General features: G+C 43.4%; 1 long non-coding RNA gene across 1 annotated transcript; it reads left to right on the top strand.

Moving 5' to 3' along the window:
• The first annotated feature begins 5,113 nt into the window (after positions 1-5,113).
• On the top strand, positions 5,114-9,376 carry LOC146437401 (uncharacterized). The gene is made up of 3 exons (XR_014852206.1): positions 5,114-5,661; positions 7,574-7,665; positions 8,833-9,376. It is a non-coding gene; the product is annotated as an uncharacterized LOC146437401 (long non-coding RNA).
• Positions 9,377-10,295: the final 919 nt, after the last annotated feature.

Here is a 10,295-nt window from a genome sequence, read left to right as displayed (position 1 = left end):
GCAGCACAGAGGGACTGCTCAAGCCAGTACTGGGACTTGCATCATGATCTTGGGCCACGCCAGTGTGCAATCCCTGCATCTCTCTGCATCCTGACCCATCCCATGCACGATGGGCTGTGTCCAGCTCTGGGCCCCCACTTGCCCAGTCTCCTGGGGCTATGAAGTAGGAAAAAGGAAGTCTTCTTCCCTCTCTCTCTTTCTCTATATTTGTAAAATATTTCTTCTGAAATAATGTAAATGAACTCATTTAGAAACAAGAAACTCAAGTTTTCCGAGAACGCTTCAAAGAGATTGACTTTGTGTTTCTGAGGGTGTTAATTTGGGCTTTGTGACTTTAGCGGAACTATTTTTAATTTGTCCCATGTAATGAAGCTGGCCATTTTTGAATACAAATAGAAAATACAACAGTTGATATTAAATACATTCAATCCCATTTTAATGAGCTCTGTATTTCAGAGCTGGGATAAGTGCTCTCACTCTCTGCTGTTAGTATAAAAGCTACATGACTACCCGGTATTATTATATGTCAGAACTGACAAGAAAATACAAAACTTCATCATAATTGGTGGAAAGAAAGTTAAAAGTAAAGAGTTGATGAACTTACTTTATTCAACCTCTGGGTTTGCCACTTATTCCGTTTAGGGGAATAAACACATACCATTTACACTTGTAAGTACATTATGTCCTTTCTTCCCCATAACAAAGTCCCAGTAAGGAGCACTGCAATTGAGTTGCCAAAAAGAAAACTTTGAAAAAAGTCAAAACAGAGGATTTTAAAGCTTGAACATATTAAAAATCTACATTGTCAGTGTGACAGGTTTGTGTTTTATAAATCAAGCCTCTAACCAGGTTTTTAAAATATGATGGAGCAGTACCAATTCCTAGTGGCAGCTCAGAGAGCAGGGAGTGGGGCTGTGGTGGTGACACACCAGAGCACTGCCAAGAGCAGCCCTGAGCAGCTGCTCCCTGCAAGAACAATGTCACTGCCACAGCACCTGCCTCACCTGCCACTGGGACAAACCTGCAACCAGGGAAGTGATAAAGTGCCTGAGGAAATTTAAACTCTATTCTGTTAGTTCTCACAAGGGGCTCCAGCAGCATTCCCAAAACTCTGTGTGTCTCTGAAATGTGCTGCCCCAGCTGGTGACCAGCATTTGGCTGAACCACGTCTTGGGTTTGAAATGGAGGAGACAATCCATTCCTCAGAGGAGGTACAAGGGGCCAGGTTGTCTCCTCTTTTGTCTGTGGGCACCTGGTAGAGATGGTCCAGAGCCTGCAAAGGGACCCTCCCTGGGGCACTGGCCTGGATCCAGAGTGAGGTGAGACTTTGTGGAGCAGAAGGGTCCATGTGTATCACACTCTGTGTAGAGCTGGTCCTCCCTGCATCATCCGTGCATTTCTGCTTGCATTAACCATCCAAGCAAGCCTCGTTATCCACCCTGGAAGAACCTGTCCTTGCTTTTTCATGGGGCAAATAACGAAAGAACATTTTAACTTGAAATTTCAAGCAGAACTCCATGAAACCTTTTGGTTGTATTTCTCACTGAAAAGTAATAAGCCAATTTGCAAATGGCACTGCCGCTCAATTTAATTTGTCTCCTTTCCCAGGGGAGTTCTGACCTCAAAAATCCCTGAGGGTTTTGGAATCGATCAGGATCTGTATTTTCCAGGAGAATGCCTTATTTAAAAAGCATCTGAAAGCTGACTCTCAGCTAATCATTTCACAACAAAAAGGCACCTTCTTTCCACCTTTTCATCTCTCTGCTATTTTTTCTTTCTCCCTGCCATTTCCTACATTTTAATGTATATCCAAATTTTCCTCTCTCTTCCCTTCTCTGTGGTCAGTTCTTAGTCAAAGGGTAAGTAAAAGACATGTATTTTTGTGCTTCTTGGGAAAGAGCAGATCACAGGAAAGAAAGAACTGGGTGAGTGAGCCATGTACCCTCTCTCCATCACCAAGCATTTGAGCAGGATGGCATCTCTGATCTCAGAGTACAGAAATACCAACAGCCCCTGTCTGGAAAAAGTGAATTTTCCTAAATGCTTGGGCAAACCAAAAGTTTGGAGCTGTTATTAATAGACTGGGATAGCTGGAAGAAAGCTCACTGTATGCACTAATGAAAATGTGTCTAAGTACTGTGGGGCTGTGAATTTCTATTTTGAAAGGATGTGGGTAGTTAAGTAACCCCTGCCTGCTTCTGTCAGAGCAACAGTGGCAAGTGCCCTGCCTAGAAAAAAACCCCAAGCCACAGAGGAATGAAATAATATCCTAAAAGACTGAAGCAGAGTCTTTCAGCTGAGGGAGACCTGAAGGGGAATGAAAAATCTGGACACACAGCCCAGGGAAGAGGTGGTTAGGGCTCACTGTGCTCATTCATCCACTACTCCTTCACCAAGGGCTTTGGCAAATCTGGGGGCAAGGTGACTAAATACTCCAACCATGCTCAAACTCTCCATGAAAATGGCTGATCTTCCCAATTTCCATCTAACCTACCTAATGTGGTACTTCTTGGGGGACAATTAAATAGTCAGAAGAAACAGGCATGAAGATAGCCTGCTGTGAGCTCTTAAGGCTTTCCAATGAGTCTAGTATTTAAAAGGTTAATTACTCCCTGTGGTGGCCAAAAAATGCAAAAAAAGTCTACTCTAGAATTCATTTGCCTTGATCACTTCCTATTCAGGAGAACAAAACAAAACAAAAAAATGCCCCAAAACCCAAAACAAATTTTGCTGCAATTGAGAGAATGTGGCTAATGCTCAAGCTTGACTTTGTCCACTTAATTCACCTGTATTAGCACAACTGAGCATCTGAGGAGCTGCAGAGAGGGGAGCATGCCAAGAGCTGATCTGAGGATTTGATCTGTATCACAATCCTCTTCAATCTTTAAAAAAAAGAGCTGAACATTTTATTAAGGGCATCCAAGAGGATGCTTGCAATCCTTCTGTGTACAGTACAGGTGCTTATTTTAAAGGCACCTCCATCCATCACAAGCTCAGAGTGTTAAATACAAAAATGGAATAACACAAGAACAGTCTAAGAAGAGTCTGAATGGATGGGTGGATGGCAAACCCAGAAAGGAAGAAAATTCAAATCTCTAGTTAATTCAAAGCAGAGATTCTCCATCTCCTCTCCATTGAGCTTGATAAGCAAGGCTGGACCCAACCTTGATTTCTGCAAAAGTTTCCAAGTGAGTCCATGATTCCTTCTGGGAGTCTAATGTAGGGCAGTGTTTCTTCACGTGAGAGCAGCTCACATAGCTCCAGCAGTCACCATGCCCTGCATGCAAGCTAATCTTTCCACCTGGATCTGGGAGCTCAGGCAGGTGCACCAGGTCAGAACTTACATAAAGAGATGACCGGAAGGAAATTATTAGAATCAGCCCTCTACAAACTTAGGGAGGTTGTATTACCTGTTGCCTTCCCTTTGTATAACAGGGATCCTCCTCACTAACACAAAAAGAAAACACTTGCCCATTTTTGGAACATCACAATGTATTATAAATGCCTAGGAAAGGGAGAAATCCCCAGTTCTCATGCCTGGCTTTCATGAAACTAAAGGTTCTGGGCCAAAATTTTAGATCCTGAGGTGACTAAAAGGTAACACCTTTCATTATTATTAACACAGAAGTTTATTAATATTATTAATACAGAATTTTATTATTATTAACACAGAAATCAATTGTGGGCTTACTGGAGCACTGCAAGGAAGACACTGTTCAAGAGCAGCTTGGAAGTGGCAGCCTTTGCTAAAATATTCCAAGCAATTAGTCTTCAGTTGTGTCCTCTCCTTCCCTTATTTCCATTTTCCCCCAGAACTGGTGATATTTCACAAGAGCCTGCAGGTGTGGGAGGTGGGACCTTCCTCTGGAGCTGGCGAGGACCACGGCAGAGGCTGCCTGAGGTCTGGGCAGGTCAGTGCCAGGCTCCCAGTCCTACAGGGAAGGGCAGCTGTGAATCCTCCTGGGTGTTCCCAGCAGGGTGAAGGAGGGTGGCAGAGGAACCAACCAGTTTCACTTGGTCACACGTGAACACCAGCATGGGGCTGCCCAGCCCCTGAGAAGCCCAGCTCCCCCTGCTTAGAGAGCACTGCTCAAACCCCAGCTGCAAGTCACAGACCTGCGTTCAGCCCACAGAGGATTTGAATTCTGTGCTTGGCCAGCCATTGATAACAATGGTCTTTCCTGCTGTAAAACTCTCTCAGACACAAACATCTGTGTGTGAGCATTAGCATGGCCTTGTTTTGAGGACAGAAAAAGAAAATACCTCCTTTCCCACAGCACTTGTCACAATGAATGGTAACTGTGGAGCCTTTCACACTCATTGGTGGTTTTCAGACGGACAAAAAAAAATCTTAGCAGATATAAATAAATGGGAAAGATATATATAATATAAAGTCTCACTATAAATTAATGGAAAACAAACATGTCTGTGTCTTAATGAAAATGCAGCAATAAGTAAAGGTTTTCATCTTCTTTTCCATTTTTCAAATATTCTTGAAAATAAATATTTGCGGTATTTTTTAAAAAAACAGAAAGAGAGGAAACCCATGCATCATACTTTACAAGCTATTATTTTTATATGCCTAAATAGCTGCTATATTGAGATGCCAAGAAAAAACAACTGTGTATTTAGTACCAAAACAAACTCAGTATAAGTAGAGCCAGTGCTGGCTGCTCTCCTGAGGGTCTTGGTCTAACATACTTTAGCTTTGGTTTGGAAAACCATCTTTAGGGAAGGAAAACACCACAGCCCCATGTCTGCCTGGCTGCTTGCCTGCCTACAAACAGCTGGTCATGGTGGTAAAGGAGGCAGAGATGGGATTGAGAAAGACACTTTCCTCCCTTCAAAAGAAAAAATGAGAAAGAAAAGTCCAGCAATCTAAACCCTGAAAAGTTTATGCACTGGCTACTGAGCTGAGGCTTCTTTTGTACAGGTCACTGGAGAGACATCAGATGGCAAGACCTTTTAATTGCTAATGGCCTGCTCTGGATTTCAACACATGACACAGAGATAAAGGACTCTGTATCCTATTATCAGTCCCCTGAGAAACTGTTGCAACTTATTAAGTGTAGCTATAGATTCATAGGTCAGGATCCCATACATGGAGAGTATCATGGAACCACAGAGCAGTTTGGGTTGGAGGGAACCTTAAAGATCATCTAGTTCCATCAGTTCTCTGACTGGAAGTAGAGTATTATGAGGACATTCCCTTGTGGTAACAATGGTTTCTGAGTTCCAAAGCAGAACCCCAATATCAGGCTTTATTTTTGCTTTAATGCTACAGCTGTTGAAGTGACAGAGCAGGGCTGGAGAGCTATTTGTGCAGCAGGGAATGACACAGATTTCTGCTCTTTTGTGTCACTTTACACCCCAAAAAAAAAGGATAGGTAAAAGCATGCAGATAGTGCTGTCGTCATTGTTTTTCAGAAAGAGAAATCAAGGCCAGGCACAGCTACAGGCTTTGCATAAGATCACAGCCCAAAGCAGTGCAAGGGCAGAAGCAGAAGTGAGCACATGTGATGTGGCAGCTCTCTCTAGCCAACAGACCATCGCTTCCTTTGCTAACCCCACATCAGGAGGGGAAAGGCAGGATCGAGCTGTGCAGTGCCTGCAAACCCACTGAGGACGGCGCACCAGAGAAAGATGTGGATTTTCATACAGGTCAGCTTCCAGGACAACTTAACATCACACCATCCCCTAAGAAACAAGGCCAGCAAGGACTAATGCTGGGTATTTTGCATTTTAAATGCACACATCTCCTCAAAGCTTTAGCTTCTAAACAGACACCTGGCCATATTCTGCACCAGCATACATCAGCGCAGCTCCACTTTATTTACTACATAAAAGCAGATATGGCAACAGAGCCATATCTACTTTTATCAGCTAAGAATCTGATCCAGCCTTCCAAGAAGGAGGGGGCACGCAGGGGGTCAGCTGTTCAGCTCCTTGCTGCCTCTTGTAATGCTGCTTTGCACACCAAACACTCGGCACCTCGCAGGACTGGGGTCTTTGGGGTGAGGCTTAACATATATTCTCTGGTAGTGGCTGAACTGATTGCCAGCAGAGAGGGAACTGTAAGTCAGCAGTGATAACCATGGCCCTGCTGAGCTGTCACCAGTGGGGAACCTTTGCAGCTCTGAGAGGTTGAGAGTCTCATAAATAACAGGTCTTCTATGAGATACTGCAGTCTGACTGCATTTCATTAAACAGTAAAAAGATGAGCTGATCCTTGCCTTAAAACAGGGAGATTTGTGTGTTTATTAGCTGCATTACCCACCTCACCCTTCTCTGAGAGACAAAGTTTTCCTCCAGTTGCAGATATTTTCAAGTCATGGACGAGGAACACGAAGAGGCATGTGCAAAGCAGAGTGCTGAGGGTGGCCTTTGCAGGCTGCACAGACCATTTTCTGGGAGAGCTGCTGATGCGTTGTGATTAGATGCCATTTTAGCGCGGCAATGAGCATTAAGCGATGCTGTTCTTTCTCTGTCCTGCTACATCTGGTCTGGCAGCAGAAAGCTCTCTGTGATTTAAGACAGAGATTTTGTGAGGTGCAATCTCTTTGAATTCTGCCTTTTTTTTTTTCTACTTTAATTTCTTCTAGATGAGTTTTCGGAAGCACTGAAGGCTTGATGAATCACTTGACTGAATGGCCCACATAGTTTCCTCTTAAGTCAGCTTTGGCAGTGAGCCACTGAACATATCTTGAGGCTTTGCTTTGAGTAATATTTTCGTTGGTGAGATTATTCAAATATTTGAAGCCAGGCCATCCATTCCTTGTGTACCCCACTCTTTGCACTTAACCAGGTGGAAGAGAGCTGCAGTGTCATGCTCTAGAAATCTGGGCACAAAGGCACTGAGGAAGGGGTAAACCTGCCTCCAACCCAAAGGAACTTCTCTTTGGATACAACATTGTGTCTCCAGTTGCAAGGCTGGGGCAGTCCAGCTGTGTGCAGATGGTGTTAATGGCAGCCAGATGTGACCAGGACCAGAAAGGGCTTGTGCCAGCCCTGCAAATGAAGGAGCCACTGCTGCTGCCTTCATGCTCCACTCATGGGGTGATGGAGCCTATGGCAGCAGCAGGATGAGTGATCTGCTCCAGGCTGCCATCACTCAGCACATGAGGGACTGTGGGGTGCAGTGCTTGGGACAGGTACAAGCACATGGCAGCCTGTGTCATTCACCTCTGCAGTCATAGAAACATAAAATCATAGCAGCGTTTAAGATGCTGCTTTAGACCTTTAAGATCATCAAGTCCATCCATCATCCTCCTGCCCCTGTGCTCTGGCTGGGAAGGAGGCTGCAATTCTCTGTCAGTTTTGCACCCTCAGCCTGGCACTCAGCTCCCTTGCAGGGACTCGATCCTGGCAGCAGCTGCCCTCTGTCCCCACGCCCTGCAGCAGGTCTTGAGCTCTGGCTTTGGGGAGGCTTACAAGGACAGAACATCTGTGAGAGAAGGAACCAGTTTTGGACAAAGCAGTGCAGCAGCCAGGCGCATTTCAAACTGATAACAACTGGAATCAAAACTCCATTATCCTGAAGTTCACTGTTCTGAGCGAGATTCAAATTTTGCAGATGTCCCAACAGGTCTTCTCTAACACAGCCCTGGATCTGGGAGTAAATTTTCCTAGTACTGAATCTCTGAGCCCACATCTCTTCACTCTCTGGTGAGTTAAGAAACTTCTCTGGCTTAAAGCTAATAATTTAAAAAGGACTGACTTTTTTTCTAGCCACTGGATTCCAATTAGCTTTACTTTTCGTTTCAAAAAAGGAAGCTCCCATACAGCAAGCATCCTGCGAACTGATAATCTGATGCAAGTACAGAAGGACAAGTTCAATCAAACCCATCTCACTGGTCTGAAGCAGTGCTCCTGTTCATTTTAGACTCATTTCAGCGTGGCAGGTCACAGCAGTATAAACATCACGGGAAAAAAAAGGCCGAGCTGGCAAACAGTCAGAACTTGCTGTTCCTGACCCAGTAACCTACTTTTTGAGCACCACGTAACATGAAAGCCACCCCTAGCTCAGACTGCGACGTCACCTCTTACTTAACTTCTTAGAGGCAAATAGTGGGTCTGGGTGGGAAGAGTTAGATGAGATGTGGTCACCATTTACTTCATGCTGACCACAAAGATCTGTTTAGTTTAGACAGGAAGGCAGAGAGTGAGTGGTTTCTAACCTCAAGTCCTTCACAGCCACCATATGAACACACATGTTCCACACAGCAGAGTTTGGACCTTGGTGTCCATCATGCTGACACAGGGAGAAACCTTAAATTTTGTCTACTGCACCAGTGCCACCAATAGCTTCACAGCCACAGGCAAAGAAACTGTCCAAGGGAACCCTTCAGGAAGGAACCTTGTTTTACCTCTGCAGTGCTGCTTTAGCTGTTTTCATTCCAACTCCCTCAGCCTGACCCGATGTGGTGTTCAGAGAGCACACAGCTCAAAGGTAGGAAAGACTTAAGGACTCCTGTGATCGGACAAAGCTGCTCACTACACCTGTTCCCCCTTCAACAGGGCAACAACAGCAGGCATCAACACCCACCAGCTCTGGGATGGCATCTGTCTTCCCCTTCCACATTTTGCTGCTCCAGATTTCTCTGCCATCACAGTCTTCCTTTCAATCAGCAAAGCTGACCCCAAACTCACACAATATATGACCTCTGATGAGGTTATAAAGGACCTTGGGGAACTGCTAAATATGGCAGAAGATATGTTCTCAAGGATATGAAGCAACCCTTTTCTCCAGGACAACTCATGGGCTACGGGGGATTTTCTCCTGCAATTTATACATAGTTTATCTTATTTTTTTCTTTTTTTTTTTGTTAACAGGAGTAGCATCACTGGTTGCAAAGCACATGGCTAGAGTGTTGGCAGCCTGCAGAGAAGAAACACAGTACCCTGTGGCACTTGTCATCCACAGAGAGTCCCTGCTTAACAAACAGTTAAGCTTAAGAGTTATGCTTAACAGTTGCTTAAGTTCAGCGAAACATCTACATCATCAAAGCATTTTGTTAGCCTAAAGCTATCAGGAGTTTTCTTATCAAAAGAGAAATGGAGATGGACTAGGAATAAAGATTTCAGGCAGTTTTCTACTATAAATAAAAAAAGCACAGAAACAGAAATAATACTCATCCAGTGTTCTTTGCAACTCTTATCTACCGCTGTGAACATCCTTAGAAATCAGTGTTTAACACTTGCCATTAAGAAGCAAAAGATAAACTAAGACTAAACTCAGGCTTAACACTTGATAGGATTAATATTTTACTGCACATCAGGGAAAAGAAGTAAGAGTGGTAAGATAGTGAGAGACATTAAAAAGGGAATTCTTTAGGGAAATGATGGGATGTGATTCTTTATCGAAATATGACCATTTTTGCAGGCAATTGCTTCCACTGCATCTCTCAGCTGAAATACACACACACAAAATAGGAAGAGGTGGAAATGAAATTGCTTTTGATTGAATATTCCAGCTACGTACAAAAAGCAATGGTTGAAATAATCAGAACAAAATGTCTTGAAGTTATTCCACCTTCCAGCTGGTTCAAACTGACTGAGATTTTATTTCTGTTGACACTTGCACTTCCCATTGCAGAGCAGGATGGGATAGGGCACTGCAGTATCTTAAAAATTCTAGCAACATTTTCTTGCATCATCACCAACCATTTTCCCACCAACTCTTCTACCAGCAGTTTTAACTGAACCTAAGATTGAAAACATATGGAACTATTTTGCTCTGGCTGGCATGAACACAACACAAACATAAATGTTCTAATAGACATAAGAAGTAATTTTTCTTTACTACAATGTCTAATTTAGATCTCTGAAATTGTAAAATTAAAATCTATTCTAATCCATACTTACACAAAAAAAGCATTTCTAGAAGATTATAATATCTAACTGCTTATTACACAAAAATCTTAGAATGACTGTATTGTAAAAAAAATAATTGCCTAATTATGAAATCTTGATGATAAAGACACCATTGTCATGAAAACATCTGGACTGCCAGCCCCCTAAAATGCATGAAATTTCAATAGGCAGAGCAAAATCAGAAGGCAGATGAAAGAAGAGTTTTAAAGAGGTCCAGAGAAAAACTATCACCCACTTCAATTTCTCTATCAAAGTCCAGAGGGTGGCTACAAACAAACCAACCAGTAACAACCTATTCACAGCGACAGAGCAATAAGCATGTAAGAGGAGATGAGGGACAATTAACAAACACTGTTCTTCACTGTGCCTATTCTTGCACAACCTTGGAAAAAATATACTTCTACTCTACCCTTCCATAATGT

Source organism: Lichenostomus cassidix, chromosome 4A (genome assembly GCF_008360975.1).
Source record: "Lichenostomus cassidix isolate B80296 chromosome 4A, HeHo_3.0, whole genome shotgun sequence".
In the NCBI taxonomy this organism is placed as follows: Eukaryota; Metazoa; Chordata; class Aves; order Passeriformes; family Meliphagidae; genus Lichenostomus; species Lichenostomus cassidix.
This window is presented reverse-complemented; position numbering and strand designations above follow the sequence as displayed.